Consider the following 22574-nt stretch of genomic DNA (forward strand, 5'->3'; position numbering starts at 1 on the left):
GCACTTCCTCTCATCCTCTTGCTTTTGTATCTTTCCACGCCCTCTTCACAATGGCCTCTGAGTCTTTGGGGTCCTGATATACAGGTCCCATTTAAGACTGATCCCTCAAGGCTCACTACTTTTCAGCAGCTTCTCTAGGCTGTAAGTCTACATTAACTGCTACTCACTGAAAAGAAGCTTCACTGCCCAGGGTTGAGAGCAGCACTGATCTGTGGTGTAAATTTAAGTTTTGAGGCAATTTGGCAATAGATCTATTTAGGTCGTGACTGGACTTCATACTTCAGACTCACTCAACTGCCGCCTGTCACCTCCCCAGCGTTAGAACAACAGAAGTCATTGAAGGCTTCCTGTAACCCTTCAAAGTTTTTTTTTTAATTCATCTATTTATTTTATATCCCAGCTTCAGCCTTCCCTCTATCCTCTCCTCCCAGTCCAGTACCCTACTCCTCCCCTGCTTCCACCGCCCAATCTCCTCCTCTTCTATCCTCTAGCCAGGTAAGGGCAGGTCTCCCAAGCATCAATAAAACATGGTGTATCAAGTTAAAGTAAGACTAAGCACCTCCCAGCATGAAAAGTAGGGTCCCAACTGCCAGTAAAGAGTCAGAGGCAGCCCCTGTTCTCGCTGTTAGTAGTCCCACAGAGGGAAAAGCTACACAACTATCACATATATGTAGAGGGCCTAGGTGAATCCCAGGAAGTCCTCTGGTTGTCTGTTCAGTCTCTGCAAGCCCCCATGAGCCCAGGTTAGGTGAGTGTGTGAGTCTTCCCACGGTGTCCCTGACCCCTCTCACTCCCACAATCTTTCCCCCCTCCTCTGTATGATTCCCAAACTCCTTCTAATGTTTGACTGTGGGTCTCTGTATCTGCCTTCATCACCTCTCTAATAACAACTGGGCCAGGCACCAATCTGGTCACAGGAGACGGCCAGTTCAGGCTACTTATCTGATTGCTAGGAGTCTAAGCTGAGATCCTCCCTGTAGACTCCTGGGAGATTCCCTTGAACCAGGCTTCCATCCGACCCCAAAATATCCCTACCAGCAAAGAGAGAGAGACAGACAGAGAGAGACAGAGACAGACAGACAGACAGACAGACAGACAGAATCCAAGTCAAAAGTTTCTCAAGCTTGTCTCAGTAGTGTATCAAGCTTCAGACCACCTTGTCTCTAAGCCTATGTGTCAAAGAACTTGGTACACTTAGGGTGATGGAAATTAGACTACAAAACCCAAAATGTTTTAAGTGGAAAAGTGTTTGCTAAAATAAATTGAGCAAATGAAGAGGAAGAAATTAAAACGTGAAAATTCAAGGCTTTGCAGTCAGTAAGTCATAGACAGAGCTTAGATTATTGGATGAGTGAGGACTGGGCAGGAAAGGGACTTCTACATAGTAACACAGCTGTATAGTCTCCAATCTTGGGACTGTGGAAGGTTTTAAATGAAGTAATGAAAGTCGAACAAGTAATGTAAAGTGATAGTCGACAATCTGCATGTAACTGACAATTACGGTTCTTTGAACCAGGCCTTTCCAAAATATTGTTTTGGTTTTTCTTTTTAAGTCAAAATTAAGTCTACTGCAAATTTCGACTTGGTAATGATACACTACTCTAGGGAGGCCATTGGATTAGGATTCCTCAGCTTAAGTCCAATGACTAGCAGCAGAGGGAACGGCAGGAAGAGGCAAAGTGACAAAAGAGTAGATGTAAGCAAGGAAGCTCAAGGAAGCATGTTGCCTTCAAAACAGAAGAACTGAAGATACATGCAGCCTGACAAACTGCCTCTGCAAGTGTCGAGGGACCCATCATGAGGTACAAAGATGCAACCTAAAGTGGAGGCTAAGGGCACAGACAGAATTCTGAAGAAGTCAGATTAGTTCCAAGCTCTCTGCTGGCTTCCTCATAGTCAAAAACATCTCTCAGCTGCCCAGGGCATAAGACTTCTCTGTAAAACAAAGATAAGCATTTTACCCAAGGCAGAGAGATAAGTAAATGTACAAATAACCCATGGTTGGTTGATAGTGAGGGACCACAGACACATTGGCCCATGTTTCCCTGTAGGAACATCGCGAGGGAACCTTTCTAGAGTGACTGCTTCATCAGGAGCACCAGCTGTGCACTGGATCACAAGTTACTTTGTGGTTTTGTGTTGGTGACTTGTCTTCTTCATGGTACTGTGAATTAAACCTAGAGTAGCACACACCGAAAGATGAGGCAAGTCCTCTCCCACTGAGCTGTATCCTCAGCCCTCTTTTCCCTTCTTATTTTGAAGGACTTATTAAGCTGTAGCTGTTGGACTTGAACTCATTCTGTAGCGTGAGCAGGGTTTGAACTTGTGATCCTCTTACCTCAGCCTCTCAAATATCTGGGCTTAATAAATAATAATAATAATTAATTAATAATTTAATTTTTCTTTAATAATTAATAAATTGTAATAATAACCCTTTATTACCAGACCTGGTTTACATCTTTACTTCTTAGAGAGAAATGGCAATGTCTTTGAGACTTAGTTCAACCAGAAATACGATATTCTTCAAAAGACCTGGTGTTTAAGATTTATAGAATTATCTATAGTAATTAGATATCTGTAAATCTACAGAGTGTAAATGTCTAAACGACAGAAACAAGAGATGCTCTATTTAGAGCTCTAGCATTCATGCTGCTGCTATTTCAGTACATAGAGAGAGACGTTCTACACATTTATACCCCAGATCTCTAGAATCTACAAGAGAGAAAAGGAAGAGATGGGGTTGTTCATAAAGAGTTGCTGAGGCCAGCCTTGGTGGGTTCAGCCTCAAAAGGACATCCTAGAGTGTGGGGAACAAGAAGCCAAGAAGCACCTTCAGTGGGGAAGGGCCACCATGTGGTGCTACAAATCTAAATCAGGTCCTCTGCAAAAGTACCCAGGTCTCTTAATGGCTCAGCCATCTCTCTAATCCTCCAACAACATATCTTTACTACTAGACAAAAATAAATTTGCTCTGATTAGTTAACAAACACTCAAAAGAAGTTTCCTAAGAATAGTAGAGATAATAGCTGACATTGAACACCTTCTTGTGCCAGGTCCACTGAGAAGTGGTATGGATACCTGTCCTTAAAATATCTCATCACTTCTTTAAGAAAACATCCGCAGACCCTCATAATTAAGGTTTCAAAACACTTTTTATTGCTGTGGTATAATCTGTCTGTACATTGTGAATATATGTTGCTTTCATTGGTTGATAATAAAAACTGCTTTGGCCTATAGCAAGGCAGAATATAGCCAGTCAGGAAATCCAAGCAGAGATACAAGGAGAGAAAGGGTGGAGTTATTAGGAGATGCTAGCCAAGTGCCAGAAGAAAAAGGTGTATTATTGCTCAGGTAAAGCCATGAGACAGGCGGCAAAATATAGATTAATAGAAATGGGTTAATTTAAAGGTAAGAATTAGTAAGTAATAAGCCTGAGCTATTCAGCCAAGCATTTTGTAATTAATATGAAGCCTCTGAGTAATTATTTAGAAGCGGCTGCTGGGACGGGGTGGGGCAGGGAAACGTCCATTTACATTTTGTGTCTGAAACTCACTTTAAAGTCATCATGCTATAGTGATGTCCCTTTTAGTAAAGAAAAGATGCATTTCCCGACCTGGCGGAGCAGGAGGTGCCATCATGGGTGTTGACATCTGCCACAACAAGGACCAAAAGGTTCGGCGTAAGGAGCCCAAGAGCAAGGACATCTACCTGCGGCTGCTCGTAAAGCTGTACAGGTTTCTGGCCAGGCGAACCAACTCCACCTTCAATCAGGTTGTGCTGAAAAGGTTATTTATGAGTCGCACCAACCGGCCACCTCTGTCCCTCTCCCACATGATCCGAAAGATGAAGCTCCCTGGCCGAGAAAACAAGACGACTGTGGTTGTGGGGACGGTCACAGATGATGTGAGGATTCTCGATGCGCCCAAACTGAAGGTGTGTGCACTGCTGGTGAGCAGCCGGGCCTGAAGTCGCATCCTCAAGGCTGGGGGTAAGATCCTCACCTTCGACCAGCTGGCCTTGGAGTCTCCCAAGCGCCGTGGCACTGTGTTCCTGTCTGGACCTCGGAAGGGCCGAGAGGTGTACCGGCATTTTGGCAAGGTCCCAGGAACCCCACACAGCCATACCAAACCCTATGTTCTCTCCAAGGGCCGGAAGTTTGAACGTGCCAGAGGCAAAAGGGCCTGCCGCGGCTACAAAAACTAACCCTGGATCTTATTGCTATTAAAAAAAGCTTTGGACGTTGAAGAAAAAAGAAAGGAAGGAAGGAAGGAAGGAAGGAAGGAAGGAAGGAAGGAAGGAAAAGAAAAGGAAAAGGAAGATTTTAGCTTCATATAGTGTGTTTTCTTTATATCAACAACCAGTATCTATAAAATAGCAATCAAGAAGTCAATACTTCTTATCACCGTGATTATTGGAGATTGTTCTGTAAGTTCTATTAATGCAATAAAACAGGAACATCAGGAAAGCAAATTAACTGCATATGGTGGCTTATAACCCTAGCACCTAGGATACTGATGGAGTAGCATTGCCAGGAGTTCGAGGTCACCATTGTAGCCTTCTGTAGGCTACAATTATGAAGTCCAGACCAGCCTTGGCTACCGAGTGCAAATTATATTTTGAATGTAACAACAATAAAGGAAAGTAAATATTCATGTGTGTATTTATATATACACTACAATAGAAACCACACTTCAAAAGGCAAACCTAAAAATAAAAGCTACAATCTTAGTAAGTATAAAAGGCTATGCCCGCAGAAACTCAATAAAATGAAAAGTCAAAAGCAAATTACAAAATAAAGCTATCATGCTTTGTAATACAAAGGGATGAGGCTATAAAATTATTAAGGTGAGAAAAAACTTTTCAACCAATATGAAAAAAAAGAAAACTATTACCTAAAAATCCTATATAAAAATGCAAGTAAAGAACTGAAAAATTATAAGCTTACCTAGTAATCAAGAGTATCATTTTTAGAAAGAAGATACTTTATTAAAATAGTAACCACTTCATATATATTACTTGATATTTTTTTAAAGGAAAACTATAGCACAAAATTAATTGGTCTTAAAATCAAAACCTGGAGTCAGATACTAGAGTCGAAAGCTAAAGATGAGAGAAGCGGAGCAGTAAGCCACTAGTTCTTACCTCTACCGAATTCTGAGAATGAAAGGTGACCCGTCTCCATGAATCTTCACACTGAATGCTGCATCTGAATGCCCTGAGCTCTTGTCTTCCTGTTTCCACCCAGCCATTCCTCTCCTACCTCCTCTCCTGAGTGCTGGGATCAAAGGTGTGAGCTCTGTTTCTCATTGAGACTGATTCATTCTCCTGTAGCCCAGGGTAGCCTAGAACTCATAGAGATCCATCTGCCTCTGCCTCCCCAGTGCTGGGATTAAAGGTGTGCGCCACCTCTGGCTTCTGTAACTAACTAGTGGCTAGCTCCACACTCTGATCTTCAGGCAAGATTTATTTGTTAGATCATGAACAAAGTATCACCACGGATTTTCTCAAACAATTGCTTGCAGAAGAGTAAATTTCTTTAACTTCTTTGGTCAGACATCTACTGATAGAAACAAAGGTTTTACGTATCACACTTCCTATGTCTTCATTTGCCATGTGTGTGTCTTCCAGTCATCGGTTGAAATTATCCCCCCCCCCCAAGATAACCTAAACAAGCAAACAACAACAATGAGAGAGAGAGAGAGAGAGAGAGAGAGAGTTGTAAAAGATGGCAGGTTTCAGTATATTCTTGGGAAGTCAAGGTGGAACTTTAAGACAGATAATAAATTCCACCCATAGTGAAGAGCAGAGAGAAATGAGTGCATGCATGATCAGCTTGTTTGTGCTCAACTCCATGTCTACCCCCTTAGACAATTCCAAATCCCCTACCTGGGGAACAGAGGCCCACACTGGGTTGGGTTTTCCCACATAGATTAAAGTAATTAAGACAACCCCCTATAGACATGCCCCCAGGACAATGCAGTGTAGACAACATCACATTAAGACTCTTTCCCCTGGTGATTTTATGTAGTAACAAGTCAACAATTAGAGCTGTCTATCAAGAAAATGATTAGCTCACATGCTCAGAGATCTCAGGAACGGGATTAGCAATTAGCATTCTGAGAAGGAGTCTAGCTGTAGAATATTCCAGCTCCAATGCTGCTGGACAGCACAGGTCCCCCACCTCTACCCCAGCACCCCAGAATTGTGTGAAATAAATGCGTATCATTTCTAAGCCATCCAGTGTACTTTGTTACAGCAACCGCAAAGGACTAAAATACTGCTTATTTAGTAATCATTAGAGTACATGTTTATCCTGAAGGAATAACTTGAAATTTAGACAGAAATATCATTTGAAATGTTACATTTGATACCAAGGGAAAAGAATTGAACTATTCAAACTAGCACAATAAAAAATGGTTAAATTAATTTTGCTTTTGCCAACATTCTGAGCTAACATAAATATTGCATGGACATTCACTTATTTTAAGAGATCTATACCAAGACAGATATCAATAACGTATTGGAAGTGGAAGATTATTTACATGCAGCAGTGTTGTGATGCTAAAGGTCTATTGCCAGCTTCACTGAACTAGAAACACCAACAGCATTAAAGATGCATGTCTTTTGATGGACATTCAAGGGAGCTTCCAGGGAAGTTAACTGGGGAAGGAACCCTTGTCTTAATGGCTGTTTGCCTCGTCCCAAAGGCTGGAGTCACAGACAGAATGAAAATGGGGAAAGGAAAAACAAGTTAGATACAAGCATTCTTCTCTCTCTGCTTCCGACCACAGATGCCGTGACAAATGCCTACCCCCTTGTCTTTCCCATCAAAATGGGTTGCTATCTCTTCAAACCAGGAGCCCAAACTAACCCTTCCTCAAGTTGCTTTTGCCAAATATTTGTTAGAACAACAAGAAAAGCAACAAATACACATCCTGATTATGCATTGAAATGCAAAATACATGGAAATGTTGGCAGTAGATATTTCTGTGTGGAATACATCTTTATATGTTTTTCTACTTTTCAAAGCTATGAGGTATTTATATAATCTTATGCACTTAAAATGTTATAAATATAGGAAAGCCTACATTAATGATATTCTGCAGCTGGGTGATGTGAGATTATCTCAGTTTTTGCCAGCAAGAAGCCCCAGTGTTAGCAGTCTATTTTCATCCATGCTTCTACTCAAGTTTTAGAAATAAGCCAACTCCCATAACGTGATTGACATTCATTAGAGTAACTAATGCCAATGACCTACTGGTGTGGTCCCAGCTACAAGCATGCTCCCTGCTGTTCTGGAGCCTGGCTTGCTTACCCAGACAGACTGTCAATCCTGCCAAAAGATGTAGAGAGTGGAAGAAGGGTCTCCTGAAGGAGGTTATTGACAGGGTCTGTATTTAAAACCTCACCAGTGTGTCCTTCATTTTAATGATGAAACTGTCACTGAGATTAGGAGCTTGTCCTCAACTGCACCCATGGCATTAACTACCGGAGCCCAGGGAGCATGCGTTCTTTCCTGGGTGTGAGTCAGATCTCTCAGCTGGATGAATAACTGGTTCTCCCTCCACAAGGAGGTTGCAATTCATCTCATTAATTCTGCTGAATGTTTTGAGGATGAGGTTCTTCACTCTTGAGAAGCTCAGGGCGCTGTCTAAGATCTCTGCCATTTTTATACATGCCCCTCGCCTTACCCAATGTTGAAGCATAGATGTAAGCTTGTTTGTTTGCTTGTTTGTTTGTTTTTTTAAAAATCTTCCCGTAATAATTTCTAATTCTGACTCATTAATAAACAAATAAAAACAAAAGAGTAAGTGATTTACACAATCAAACACCTTTACACAATACTTTTCAGACTAGCTTTTCCATACTATGAACAAAAATACCCTTCTCAGTTATAAGGGTCCATATGATACTATATGGGTATATAGACAAAGGTATAAATGTGTATGAGCCAGCCAACCAGACTGGACATTGGGTGGCCAAGACATTTACAGTCCTCTGGCACTAGAAAAGCAACAATGTCTACCCAATTAAACTCAACATTATTGGTCAATGGCAAAGAAAATAGAACCATTGGAAATTCCAAGCATTGCTTATATTAAGGAAATTATTCTTTTTCATTTTGACTTTTCTGTATTTTTCTAAAATTTCCTCATTGAGTACATATTACTTTTATAATAAAGGAAGTATCTTTCAGTTGTTCTCTTTCATAAAGAAATTAAATCCCAGCAAGAACTGAGATTTTGCAACGAGTTGCGCCATAGTACAAAGAGAGCTACATCTGCAGTGTCAGGCTCAGGGGCAGCTCTCAGGAGAGGGAAGCCATCCCCAGAGAGAAAAGAGCCAGGACAAATGAACATGGGAGGTGGTTTGTGAGATGAGCCTTGAAGGAGAAGCAATAAATATGCTTGTGTGGTCAAGACAATTCCAACAGAAGCACAGGGCACGTCCTGCCTCGTCCTCGGGTGATAGTCTTGTTTGTGGGAATACCTCAGTTGCCATTCCCTTTAAGTTCAATATTAGACTTGATTAACTTAATTCTGTAATATATGTTGAGGTTATAAATGAGTTTCTACTTTAATGTGTTTTGCATTAAATAATAATAAATGAGTCATCTGTTTCACTCAAAAAGGTTATTTTAAAAATTAAACTGATCTCAAAAATTACACAGACCCAACTGTTCTTTCAATTCAGTTCATCGGCATTTTAGAGATTTCTGTTATAGTGATATTTTATTTATGTTTTAATAAATAAAACTTGTCTGTAGATCAGCGGTAAAATTAAGACAGTAGAGGGCAGGCAGTGGTGTCACATATCTTCAGTCCTAGGCAGTCACCCGCCTTTAGTCCCAGCACTAGAGGGAAATAGAAGACAGGAGGAGACAGAGGCTGAGTCTGCAGTCGCCCATCCGTGGAAGAGGTTAGACTACTCTAGCGATTGGGCTGATTTGTTTTTCTGATTGTCAGGCAAGTTTTATTTATTAAAGCGTAAGTAAAATATCACCATATTCTGTTGAGAATTAGAACAGTTCCTCACAGACAATTATCTCTGACTAAAGGTTCCAAACTCGGTTGGGCCCAGTCCAGAACAATATCAAAGAAACATTGTTAGCAGTTTGGGGACACATGCACGGATGCGGAAGAAATGTGAGTGTGGGGTGACAGCTCCTCACAGAAATACTTCCCAATACTTTTCCAGCATATTTACTGAAATCAATTGGCCAATTGAGAAAATGTCTGCTACCAATATAGTAATGTCCAGACAAACCCAGGCCTCAAGTCCCTGCTTCTCCATTTATTGGACAAGAGATTACAACAAATGACCAATCTGAATTTGAGTTGCTCTATCTTTAAGCTTAGTCTTAAGGACACTACATTCCTTACTTCATAATATTATAAAAATTACTTTATAAATTTTGTAACAACTAAAACCAGGAGAGAAAATCTTACTAGGTTTCTGAGTTTTGCTCCAGTAAGCTCTACTAATGGCCTCCTAAGTTATTTTTTATATTGTTTTTAAAGTTTTATATTGATATTTTTGATTAAATCAGGAAGGGAGAAGGCAGGCTGAAGGGCCTACTACTGATGGCTTAGGTACAGGGGTGTCCAAACTTCTACACTGCAAAATGATGTCATCTACAAACATGTTGGACTGGATGTATGCAGCCCACATCTTTCCTGAACTACTTACATCTGAGGAGGTCCTACAATGTCTACTTTCCGCGCTGGGCTCCAGTCCCCATGTGTATAAATATCCACCCAGTTGTGGATGCAGTTCAGTAGCAGAGCGCTTGTCTAACATTCTCAATACCCTGGGCTCACTTCCCAGTGTCAGAACAAATAAAACATCCAACGGCACAGAATCAACACACCTTTAGCCCAGAACTTTGGAGCTACAGGCCATAGGAGAACCAAAAGTAGAGAACAGCCAAGGCTACATAGTGAAGAAAGAAAAGGAAGGATGAATTGAGGGGAGAATAGAGGGAGAAGAAAGGGAGGAAGAAAGGAAGGAAGGAAGGAAGGAAGGGAGGGAGGGAGGGAGGGAGGGAGGGAGGGAGGGAGGGAGGGAGGGAGGGAGGAAGGGAGGAAGGAAGGAAAGAAGGGGGAATGAAATGAAATGGGGGAATATTTTACAGGTTATTTGGTTGTTACCCATGCAAAAACACCTTCCATTTTGGCAATAACACTAGCTTACCTGTGCACAAGCCCACTCCGGTGAAGATCTGACACTGCTTCTGTGGGATGTACCTCATCCTTCTCAACTTCAAGAAATTCTGAAAATATTCCCAGTATCTCATTTATATCCTTTCTTAACAGTTCCCTGCCAGCCCCCCTTTGTAGTAATAAATAAATGTGTTCCTGTATCTCACATCTTGCAAACCAAACAAAAACCCTCTTTGTCCTCATGGATCAGTTGCTATCCAGTCTCTTATACTTCCTTTAGATTTATTTTATGTGTATGAGTGTTTTGCCTCAAGTATGTTTGTGTGCTACATGTCTGCCAGTGTCAGAGAGTCCAGAATCAAGTGTTAGATCCCCCATAACTGGATTTAGGGATGGTTGTGAGTTTCTAGGAACAAGTCCTCTGCAAGAGCAACGAGTACTTTTGAATTGAGTCATCTCTCCAGACCGTAATCTTTTGTCAGTTATCTGTGGTCACTGCAGCTTCCTGCTCCATCCAACCCAGACAGTAAGCCCTTCTATCTCTCCTGGGGACACAGGAAGAAGGCTCCTGTGTCCTCACCACTAGCCCAGTGCCAAACACATGTGCAGCTCAGCAAATATTTGTTGAAAGATAAATCATCTAAAACCATGACTTCATGAATGCCATAATACAAAGGCTGCTAATATCTCATATAATTCTAAAAGACAGGTCACCATATATTGTTAACTTTACCTGGTTCCAAACTAAATAACTTTCTTAGGATTTAAAAAATTTCTGATAACCCAGGATGCTACTATTAATGTATAAATGCAATTTAATCGTTTCCAAAGCTACTACAGGACCTTTTTATAACATGGCAAAATAACCCTACAATCCATTTTGAAAAATAAGTTTTTTAAATAAATAGGAAAATCTGAGAATGATGAATAGCGTGGCTAAATCTGTGCTAGCAGATATAAAAATGGTGTTCCAAAATAACAGAAATTAAAACAGTGTGAAACTGGTACCAGAGGAGAAATCAGAAACAAAACAGAGTTCATGTACTAAGAGGTTTTATATAAAGACAGCATGGCAAGTCAGGAAAGGAAAGAGCATCCTGAACAGAAAGTATTGGGACAATGTCCTGGGTATTGTCAAACATGTCAGTAATAGCCCCTTATCACCTCGTACTAATCCTAAATGTATTCTCATGAGAAACCAAGAAATTGAAAAACAGTTTTCTAGTCATCGAGTCAGGGTTTTTAGATGTATTAACTAATTTGGACTCGTAAACAAAGACACTGGCAGGAGACAGAATCAGTGACTCAAAAATGAGAAAATACATATGACAAAAAAAATAAACACCAAAATTGGAAATGCATATCCACAAGACTGAAAAACAAATAGAAAACCAGCCTATGGCTTGTGTCATACACATGGCAAAGGTTACAAAAAGGATCCTGTTCAAATCATCAGACATGGGAGCATTTACATCAGTAAATAGGCAAAGGAAATAGACCATGAAAGAACAAGTATAAGTCATCAACAAATACATGTAAGATGGAGAACTCATAAGTTATTAAAAGAATAAATTCAGAATATTAAGTCTTCTTTGCCCAGTAGACAGATAAAATGCAAAGGCTGTCAGTACCCCAGGGTGGCAGAGGACGGCTTTCCAGGCGCTGCTCATGAGAGCTAAATGGCGCGATGTCCCTAGGTGTTAGTTTGCACTTAAAGTATCCATGAAGGAATTAACTTGACAGGGTATTCTTGGAAGGGGTATTCTTGGAAGTCACTTGAAACTGAAAAAAAAATTGATGTCCTTCAATAGATTATTGTATATATTTCCTTGATCTATTCAAGGAGCTATTAAAGAGATCTAATTCTGGGGCTCTCCCTCCATTTTTGAAATGTAGAAAGCCCCGCAACAGGTCGAGTGGACAAAGGCAGGTTATAAGACTACAATAGCCCCTTGGTATGTGTTGCCCCAGCACTCCCCATTCCACCACATTGTTCTTGGCAATGCCCCTTTTCATTACCCTGGCTCCCTGCCAGCTTCCTCCTGCTGGCTGTTCACACAGCAGTGCTGTGTTATATGCAGAGTATAGCCCTGCACTCTCAGGGTCTGGTATATCCTTACGTCACTCTCCTTAAAGACTGTAGCAGTTCACCACTGCCCAGTTTTCTGCGGTGTCAATCTATCCCTTGCTCACACCCAAGCCCCTCCCCCTCCCTCTTGCTGCTGTCTTACTTGCCCTAGGGCCCTACCATAGCATCCATCTTTCCTTTCTACCACCTGACATGCGAACTGCAACCTTTATCCCCCCATGCCCCGTGCTTGGCATTTTCTGCCTGGAGCCTTCAAGCCACACCCAGCCTTTCCTCTCCCGACTATTTCACCTGCACCTTTGGCACTCCACATGTGGGAGTGCCCACATGAAGGGCATTTTCTCAGGACAGTCTTCCCTGATCACCCACCCCAGAGCAGCTCCCTTCTTTATAAGTTCTTACAGCCATCATCCTCTTTCCTTGCTCACATCATCACTGTTTGCAAGCCTGTGTCAAGAGCATCCATCCCTCTGTGTCCAGGCTGAGGATAAGACCACTTTCCCATGTCCCCTGCTGTGAACTTGTCATCGCCGACTGGCTTACACCACATAGCAAATACCATACGGTGAGGAAGGGAGGAGAGCAAGGAAGAGGTAAAGGGAGGGGTTGCCCCTCTTAGTTGATGTCCTGAAACAGGAAAGACAAAATAGTGACTTGCTGCTGCGATTTGATGTCCAGAAGAGGATGAACCATAATAAAAATTTAATAGTTACAAGACTATAATTCTTACATTACAAACTGTGAATCATAGAAATTTTACTTTTCCTGCTAAATTTGACTTTCTGGATTCATAAGATCATTGGTGCCTGGATGTCGTTGCAGACCAGGGAGAAAACACATCCCCAGTGTCAAGGTCAAGTTTACAACAAACTGTGAACTCTAAAGCCACGATTCAAACCTACCCTGACCCATATCCCTGAGTTCCCGAATATTATGAGGGATGACACCTATTCAATTTTTTCCTTAGCATACAGTAAATCAAAAATTCTAGTTAAACTGATGATTCGAGATGTCTATTTCTTATTCCCTTTTGCCATGGCCATCTTTCTTGGGAAAATTCTACTTTAAACCAAAGGAAGGAGATTTTCCCTTCATCTATTTCTTTTCTTAGGTTTTCCATTCCATACTACACTGGTTACCAAACCTAGTCACAGAATTCCTACTCCCTGATAATCAAGCAGTTCCAAACTAAGCACTGTATATTTAAATTCTGAAGCAATGTTGTCAGCAGTCACCATTTATCTAGGCAGTGAAGAATCAGGGCTTTTATGTGGTGTTCATCTATTTCTCCTAGTGAAGCTATTCTGATATTTTTAGACATTAAGGGTCTTGTGGAAGAAGGAGACACTGGAAGTTCAAGGTGGCTTGTGGTTTTAATAAAATAATACTACTAATAATAGCAATAAATAGTAATAAAATGGAGATGCATTATGTATTTTGGCATCAAAGTATATTATCTGAATTGTGTATAGATGTATGCATATTGGCACCTGTAGATGGTGGGTAGTTGAATATTTATAGTCGATATTTACCCAAAATCTTAGTGATTTTGTTAAGGATATAAATGTCTATGACTAATTCTAAACATTATTTTCCACATTGTTTTCACATATTCTTATAACCATTTCCCTGAATAGCTATATAAAAATAAAATTTTGAATATTATATAGAGAGACATCTGACAGAGTTGAAAAATGGGCCTGCAGGAACACTTACATTTATAGTATAACGGAACCAGCATATTTGTAGCTGGCAGACCTTCAGTAGGTCATTTAACATTATAGGGATTGAAATTCCTGACCTAAAGAACAAACTAAAAAAGCAAAGGGGAAAGGAAAAAGAAAATAAGCAAAGGAGCCTCACTAGCTACAGGCCCATTGTATGCTCCTCAAATAACCCTCTAATCCGTGTGGTCAGTCTATACATCACAGCAACGACCAGGTCTTGTGACTTGGTGCCCACGCTTTCAGTCATCTCTGTATTGTCGTTCCTGTCCTCCCTGTGGTTCCTGTGCTGTGGCTCAGGTGCGGTGACCCTCTATTAGCTCTCAGGAAGGAACTTAATCCACAGAATTCCATGCCTATGGTGGAAAGAGAGAAGCAATTCATGCCATTGTTCAGAGATGGGATTAGGGGAAAGCCATAAAGTGCAAGTAAAGCATTTGGGAGAAACTCCTATTACTAACATCGGTGGCTCTGTAAGATGAAGGTCGCGACCATGCAGGAAGGTCAGCAGAGACACACATGCTGTCTCTTGTCATGTGATGTTCCATGCCTCATCAAGATGCAGCCTGGAAGAAGCCATCACCAAATAAATCTCCTACAGCCATAATCTAAAGTAAGCCTCTTTGCTTCATAAGGAAGCCTAAGGAATCTTATTGCACCAACAAGGAGAGACTAATTTCCCCAGTAAAGTGCTTTGAATATTCAGGTGCTAACAAGACAGATTAAATGTGATGAGAGAAATGACTGGGAATGAGCAGTCTCTGTGACACCCACTCCAGGGGGACTACACTGCATCCCCCAAAGCAGCATGGTTGTTGTAACTTTAAAAAGCAGCGTGAGAGGGAGAAAGATATCATGCAACAGACCTCAGAGATGTTTTCTTACTGGGGAAAGTGAATGGGAAAAGGGGCAAGGAGAGAGGGGAGACCAGTCTCTTGGGATAGGAGTGGCAGAAGAGGAGAGTAGAAAAAAAGAAAGAGAAACAGAGACAGAGGGGAAGAGAGAGAGATGGGAGATGGGTTGGACGCTTTTAGAAGGGAATATAGTGAATGTCCACAGGAGGTGCTCTTACCGGCTACAGCTGAGGATGTCTATCCCCAAATCAGGCCACTACAGATGCCTAAATGGCATCTAACAATGGCCATCCTAACATTGTCTACCTCAATAATTTCTGATATATAAATAGCATCATCGTAAATGAAAACTGTTCTTAGAATGAGATTATTAACATGGGCACAAATCTAATACGACGAATATTCCTATGAACAGAAATCTGGACACACACATGCTTAGAGCAGGAGACCACATGAAAAGGCAGGACTCAGAGTATTGTTTCTCCTGCCGCACCCTGAGAAACACCAAAGGCTGCGAGCATTCACCAGGAGCTACGTTCTTCAGAGCCCCTGTGAACCCTGTGGCTGCTTCAATCCTGGATATCTACCTTAGACATGGCAGGTAATAATAGCTCTAACTTAAGTCATTCTGTGGATCTTTTGAGCATGCTGGTTTGTCATTCAGAAATCTCCAACCACTTGACCAAGAACCTCAACTGCCTGAGACTTCTCCTTCTCCTTGTAACTTCCCTTGTTCCGCTGTCTGTCGTTCACTTTCTCACCAATGTCCTCTTGTACTAGAAGCACACAGTCACACATGCATGACACCAAGGAAGCCGAAGTCAGAGGTCCTTGGGCAAACTGCCTACACGTCCAGCTGACTTTTACACTCACTCTCAAGGTCACTCAGAAAATTTTATCAGCTTCTCTAAGCCTGTATTCTTCTTCTATAAAATGAAAGTAATATTGAAAGTTCTTGGAAGAGTGCCTGGAAATTGGTAAGCACCGAATACATGTGAGCTCTTATATCAACTTTTAGTTCTGACTTGTCATTTTTATCTACACTGTACTGTCTTCGTCGGTGGTGCCTTCAACACACACCCTGGGGACCCATACCACCAAGTCCTAGCTTTTGTTTCCTTGGCCTGCTAACTTTTAACAACCTTCCCTTTTTGCCGTTTGAGCCATGGGCAGTCCAATCTTATCCGAGCCTTAGCAACTCTAAGATGTGCTCCATCTCCAACCCCTGAAAGGAAAGCAGAAACTGCAAGCTACAGTCTACAGCTTGCTTTCTCATATGCGCTTGACATTTTTAACAAATAAAGAAAAGTCTATTTTACTAAGAATAGATGCCATTCAGGTGCTCTCACTAATAAAATTCTATCACTTCCTCTAACTCCCAATCCACATCTGCCATTCTCTCTATTCATCAATCCCTTCTTGCATTTAGTTTGTGCACATTCCCCCCTCCATGCCCACACTCAAAGAAGTAAACAATCCCAAAGAGAATTATAAAGCCATTAAACTTTTTCAGTGAATTGAACATGTTTTTAATACATCTGTCCCTTCTGTTAGCTTTCCACACAGCCGTGAGATTGCTCCTTTTATACGCATTAGTAGACATGATCTCATAACCACTGGGTGTGAGAGCAGCTGTCCCTGGACACTGCTTCCAAATCCAGTCCCTGGCTGGAGCCATTAGTGTCAACAATGGATGTTTATTTCAAGAAGAAAATGGTCACCCTCCAAGCATAGCCTCTATTCTCAGGACTGTTTCTGGTTTTCTAAGATCCTCAGAATACCCTTAAAAATGGGTATTCTCTGAGTGTCTTAGTGTTGTTTCTTGTTATGAAGAGACACAATGTCCATGGCAACTCTTATAAAGGAAGACATTTAATTTGGGGAGCTTACTGTTTCAGAGGTTTAGTCCATTATCACCATGGTGGAGGATGGCAGTGTGCAGGCAGGTATGGAGCTGGAGAAGGATTGAAAGTTCTTATATCTTGACATGCAGACAACAGGAAGTAAACTGTTTACGACGCTGAGCATAGCTCCAGGAAAGGGGACCTCAGTGTCCACCCACACAGTAACATATTTCCTCCAACAAGGCCACACCCACTCCAACAGAATCACACCTCCTATTAGTGCCACTCTCTTTGGGGGCCATTTTCTTTCAAACCATCACAATGAGAAAATGCTCATTAAAGCAGACAGTTAAGTTTTTAAAGAAAATGTGTTCTTCCCGTAGCCTTAGAAACCTCTGCTTTTTGAAACTATCTGCCAGGCCCACAATGTAGTCTTATTTTCTTCCCGGGCATAAACACTGCTGCTCCTCTCCCCTCTCTTTCCCTCCCTCCATTCGTCCCTCCCTCCTCATCCTCTCCTTTTTGAAGAGCATTAGTGAATTTGGAAAAATCATGATTCTTGGGAGATTGCGTTAAGACACATTAGATGTAAGAGCCTGCATATGGTCAAGATACATTGCATAGATGCCAGAAAATTTCAAAGAATGACAAAAATATTAATTAAAATTAAAAACAAAAAAGAAAAACCATAGTCTAAGTTAAAATGCCATAAAAATTATTTTCAGAATCCCCTTCTGGATTTTTCTCCTGGAAACTGACAATTACCAAAACATAAATCGTTGCCTAGAAACCTCTGAAGACACATCAGCTGATCTGTCCTTTGTCGGAAGAGTACCTCAAATCTGCCCAGAGAGTTTAAACATCCTCTTACACGCTTTCTGTGACCCCACCCTCTCATTGGCTTCTCCCAGACCAGCAATGGTTTCTGCTCAGCAGCTCTCCCACAGGGCTACGTGCCTTACCTCCCAGTGTGCTGGCTTTATTCTTAGACTCTGCAATCCACACTGTAGAGGTTGCTGCAGTTTAAGTTTCCACAAACCTAGAAGATTCCTCTACATGAAGCAGGCCAAGACTTCAGCCCCCAAACTCAGATGTGCGGGTGACCCACTCTAGTTTCTCCACGAGTCTACTTTTTGCCCAAGATCCAGTCTGCCGGGGTGATCAGCTGATAATCCCGAGTAATCAGAAGCCCCACTTTACTGAGGTGACAGTCTAACTATCTGGGGGAGAGGAACCTTTGCTACTTGTTTACTGTTTTCTGAGACAGACTTCATGGCACTATTATCTCTTTCTTAGTCTGTCCATTCTATGTCGTTAAAGACTAAGAGCCATTTGACATTCCATTTCCCCACTTGTTACAAATTTTCAATTTCTTTCTCAGATGGTAGAGGAGATGTTGATAACTGAGAATCTAAGACCGAATACAGGAAGCAGGTGACTGCTGTGCTCAGCATCCTTGAGATTCTTGGGGAATGGGCATTCTCTCCCCAGCTTCTTTCCAAATCGTCTCCGTCTCTGATCGCTTTACTTTTCTTCACATTTCCCATCCCATATTGCACCTGAACTCCGAGGAATATTCGTCCCATCTAGGAGGACTGTCTTCTCCAGCTCTTAAAGTCCCTTCCAGGCAGGTCACTGGCACCGTCCTGTTCTGGCTGATCTTTCTCCCAAGTTAGGAAGCACACTATTTCCCTGGCTGGGCTCCCTGACTACTCAGGTCTTATCCATGCTCTGGATGCCAAGCTGGTCCTGCTCTTGGCTGGCTCTTGATCACCCTGATTGCCTTAACTTATATATTACCTCTGGTATCAGTCAGCCTAGGAGCACAGTATCTTTCATATCCCTAACTCCTCTTACTTAGCCCTGCCCTGTTTTAACTTCTCTTTTTGTTTGTTGTTTTTGTTTTTCTTCTTTTTACTTGCTTGCTGTCTGTATCCCATGTGAGTCCCCAATACCATGAGGAGAGGAACTTTCTTATGTTTGCCAGGATAAATTTTTGGAAGCCAACTTCCTGGGCCCTAATCTCAGATCTACCACTTGTTTGCTATGTGACTATGGGCAAATGCCTCAACCTATTTGCAAAAAGAGGGAAAGTGACCTCCATAGGGTGGTTACGAGAAGAGTATGAGTCAATGCCCGATATACAATAAATGTGATAAGTATATATTATCACATATATAATATCTACTACTTATGCTTAAACCTTATGGGCTACTCAGAATCTAATTATTTAATGGTAGGAGTGAATGAGTACCACCATTCTAAATGTATTAAATAAGTACTAAAATAACATAGTGTCTCTCATCTGTGATACACTTGCCCTGCTAAGTGAAGCACAGTGCATCAAGACTAAAGTTATTTGCTTAGATTCTGAAGAGGGTAGCATAACTGCTTGCTGCAAAGTTTCTAAGTATAGCCCCTACATCTCTCCAGTCCTCCATGACCCACACAGGGTTGTTAACAGATCATATAAAGGGAGAGTTTGAGTGAATGAGTATCCAGTCTTCACCATTAACACACAAATCACCATTTACCTGTCTGATTTACTGCGTTTTATAATTTTACCTGATCTATAAATGATGACTCTTGTTTTTAACTATCCCCTGAAAACTCTCTCATCTGCCAACAATAATCCTTGAGATTAAAAAGGAATAATAGCAATTTATATCTAGCTTCCTTTAAATTATATATATAAATATATGGTATGTATATATGCATATATATTTACAACTACACCTCATGTGAAGAGATGTTTTAATTTCAGTACTTAAATGGATGATCTAGATAAATCTCTGAAAAGCCTTCCTGTTGATCTGTGTGTTGGTACTTTTCTCAATGCTTGAAATCAAAACAAAAAGGGAACAGAAAATCTCTTATGTTTAAAGATAATATGACTCTTATAGATGAGCTATTATGAATTTAACACTAGCAACCAATCTACAGAGCAAAGGCTTTATTGGTATTTGCTTTGTGAGTTTTAAGATTCCATGGTTTATATTGATTTCTTTTCCTTACTTTCTCTATGCCCTTTCTAGGTCACTATAAAACTCTCATCACCATAGTTGACCTAGTGTGTTCTAGTCAGAGTATTCTGGTATAGGTAAACAAAGACTCAGATGAAATTCTAGCTCACCTAAGTACAGCTGTGGTGGTTGGATTTGGTCTTCCAGGTTCAGTGGGGTAGCCTCTTTTGACCTCTAGGTGAGGGTAATATCACTTGTTCACCAATAAATCTGTTATGAGGCTTTAAGGTGAACTACACTTGGGATGGTCATGGGCAAGTCAAAGTGCCTTAATCTATTTATATAATATACTTCAATTATAGTCAAGGATGATAAATATGTAAGTTAGACACATATTGTTATGACTAACTCATCAGAATCTGACCCTACCACTTGCTATTTAGGGCTACTTCATGTAGTATCTGAAGAGGGGTTCACAGAGCAGTAAGAAATGGTATGTACTTGCAACAGAGATTGCTCAGTCATTCCTGGCTGCCCAGGCCCAAATAATCACACAGAAACAATATTAATTACAAGATTGCTTTGTCAAAAGCTTAGGAATATTCCTTGCTACCTTTTACATCTTAACTCATTTTTATTAATCTGTGTATCACAACAAGGCTGTGGTCTACTGGTAAGGGTTCCGGTGCCTGTCTCCTTCTGCAGATACATGGCATCTCTTTGATTCCCCCTACTCTCTTTCTATATCTCTGTTTGTATTTCCTGCCTGACTTTATTCTGCCCTGCTATAGGTTGAATCTGTTTCTTTATTAACTAATGGTAATAAAACATATTCACAGCATACAGAGGGGAATCCCATATCATCTCCCCTTTTCTGTTTAAATAAAAGGGAGGTTTTAACTTTAACATAGTAACATTACATATAACAAAACAGGTATCAAACAAGCATTACAGTTATAATATTTATATTTAATTTATCTTTTATCATAACTAAGGAAAACTATAACTATCTTATCTTTAACTCTTTACAGATCCCATCCAAAATATATTACCTAAGTAAACAGGAAGTGTATTGTAAGCAACTCCTACAGCCCCATAGTCTACAGCATACTTTACTATCAAGCAGAAACTTTGAAGATCTGTTCTGCCTTATAATGGCAAAGTTCATCAGTTACTTTGTTTTGTTTCCTGCAAAATGTTTGGCAGTTTCTTCTGTGAAGCAGGAACCCTGAAGGACTGTCTCACCTTCTTTAGACAAGCTCATCAGTCATTTTTCTGTGGGTCCTGCATGCCCAGTTCAAACAGCACATCATCAAACAGTCCAGGCAAGAGCAGTTTCTTGCCCAAATGGCTAACAAACTCCATAAGGAGTCTCTTCAATGCCCATCATCCTCTTGAAGTAGATTGGAGCTGCCAATAGATATGTCTTATTGTCATAAAAAGTCTAAGTTCTCAAAACATTTTAAATGCCATATTCCATAGTCTTTGAAGTGTTGAAGATTATCTATCTGAAATATATCTCTATATATTTAGAAAATCTAACATGATTACTAGTTTGAATATTATAGATGACTATTAATGTGTAATTTTTAATTATATATTACATTTTAATGAGCTTTATGAACATAATATCTTAAACAAGAGCATAAATTCATATACACAGTGTAGCAAATCGACCTTAAATTTATATCAGTAGTTCAAAGTTCATACTAGTATAAAGTATTCATTTCTATATTATATCCACCTTAGATGAAAACAAAATTTGTAAACAATCAGTTTGGGAATTTGAGCATAGTTTTCTCTAAACTGCTTCCTGATGTTTGTTGGGCAATGTATTTTTAGGGTTCACAAAGACCTTTCAGGGGGCCTTGTTCCATCAAATCACATTAGCCTGGAAGGAATTCACAAGTTTTCATCCTCTGTGGAAACAAAAGCAGAACCTCCTTTCCAAAGAAACATCCTTTGAGCCAATTTTTGAAGTCAAGATACTTTTTATGTTGGTTTAGTTTAGTAGTCCCCCAAATCAAATATCTCTCTGCAGTCAAAAATTCAAAGAAAGCACAATAATATGCAAAATCCAGACTCTCTGTGCATTTTCCATCTTTACATGGATTATTTTTCTCTTCTTTAATCTATTGCTATATTCTTTCTTTTCTCTTTCTCCCAAGTCTATGTACATTTTTTAAATGCACTGTGACCCATTTAGAGGTTTATTTTTATTTAAATTTGTCTATATTGTGTATCTTTAATTATTTTCTGTCCAGGAAGTCCTTTTTTTTTAATTGCTAAGCGGCTGTGGCTAGGACCAACTCACAGCCCTGCTTGTTAGCTCCATCCAGTCCAACATGGTGGAGGCTTGTTCACCACCTCTACAAGCCATGCTCACTGCCCCACTCCAGGGATGCAGTGGGTCTATGCTGCCATTATGCAACTAGTAACACACTGCTCAGAAACCCAATTTAAGTGCAGGACTTCCTGAAAGAGACAGAGTTTGTTCCATCAGCATTAATTAAGAAGCCATTTCTTTAAGGTAGCCACACAGTTTTTGCTGGTTATGCTGAGTCAGGAAACCTTCTCTTAAGGGAGCCACACCTTTGTTCACTGCCAGCAAATAACGTCTATCTGAAAAATGCAGCCACCAAGAAGCTGTACTTAGCTCTGCTTTCTTGTGTCTAGAATTACTTCCCAAGCTCTCTTAGTTTTCATGTGGATGTAGTTGACCCACGTTGGTGCATCATTATGAAAACAGAGATTGCTCATACATTTCCCAACTGCTCATACCTCAGTTAATTACAACACTGTTCGGCCAATGATTCAGACATATTTCTAGCTAGCTCTTACATCTTGAATTAACCCATTTCTATTAATCTATATATTGGTACGAAGCTGTAGCTTACTGGTAAGGATCCAGTGACTGTCTCCTTCAGCATCTACATA

The 22574-nt window shown here is 40.6% G+C and overlaps 1 protein-coding gene and 1 pseudogene across 4 annotated transcripts in view; both read left to right on the top strand.

Moving 5' to 3' along the window:
- The window catches only part of Cdh20 (cadherin 20), a 232449-nt gene that overhangs the window by 49657 nt on the left and 160218 nt on the right, over positions 1-22574 (top strand). The gene's annotated exons all lie outside the window — the stretch shown is intronic.
- Positions 3577-4245, top strand: LOC148122177 (large ribosomal subunit protein eL18 pseudogene; annotated as a pseudogene).

Source organism: Myodes glareolus, chromosome 5 (genome assembly GCF_982192425.1).
Source record: "Myodes glareolus chromosome 5, mMyoGla1.1, whole genome shotgun sequence".
In the NCBI taxonomy this organism is placed as follows: Eukaryota; Metazoa; Chordata; class Mammalia; order Rodentia; family Cricetidae; genus Myodes; species Myodes glareolus.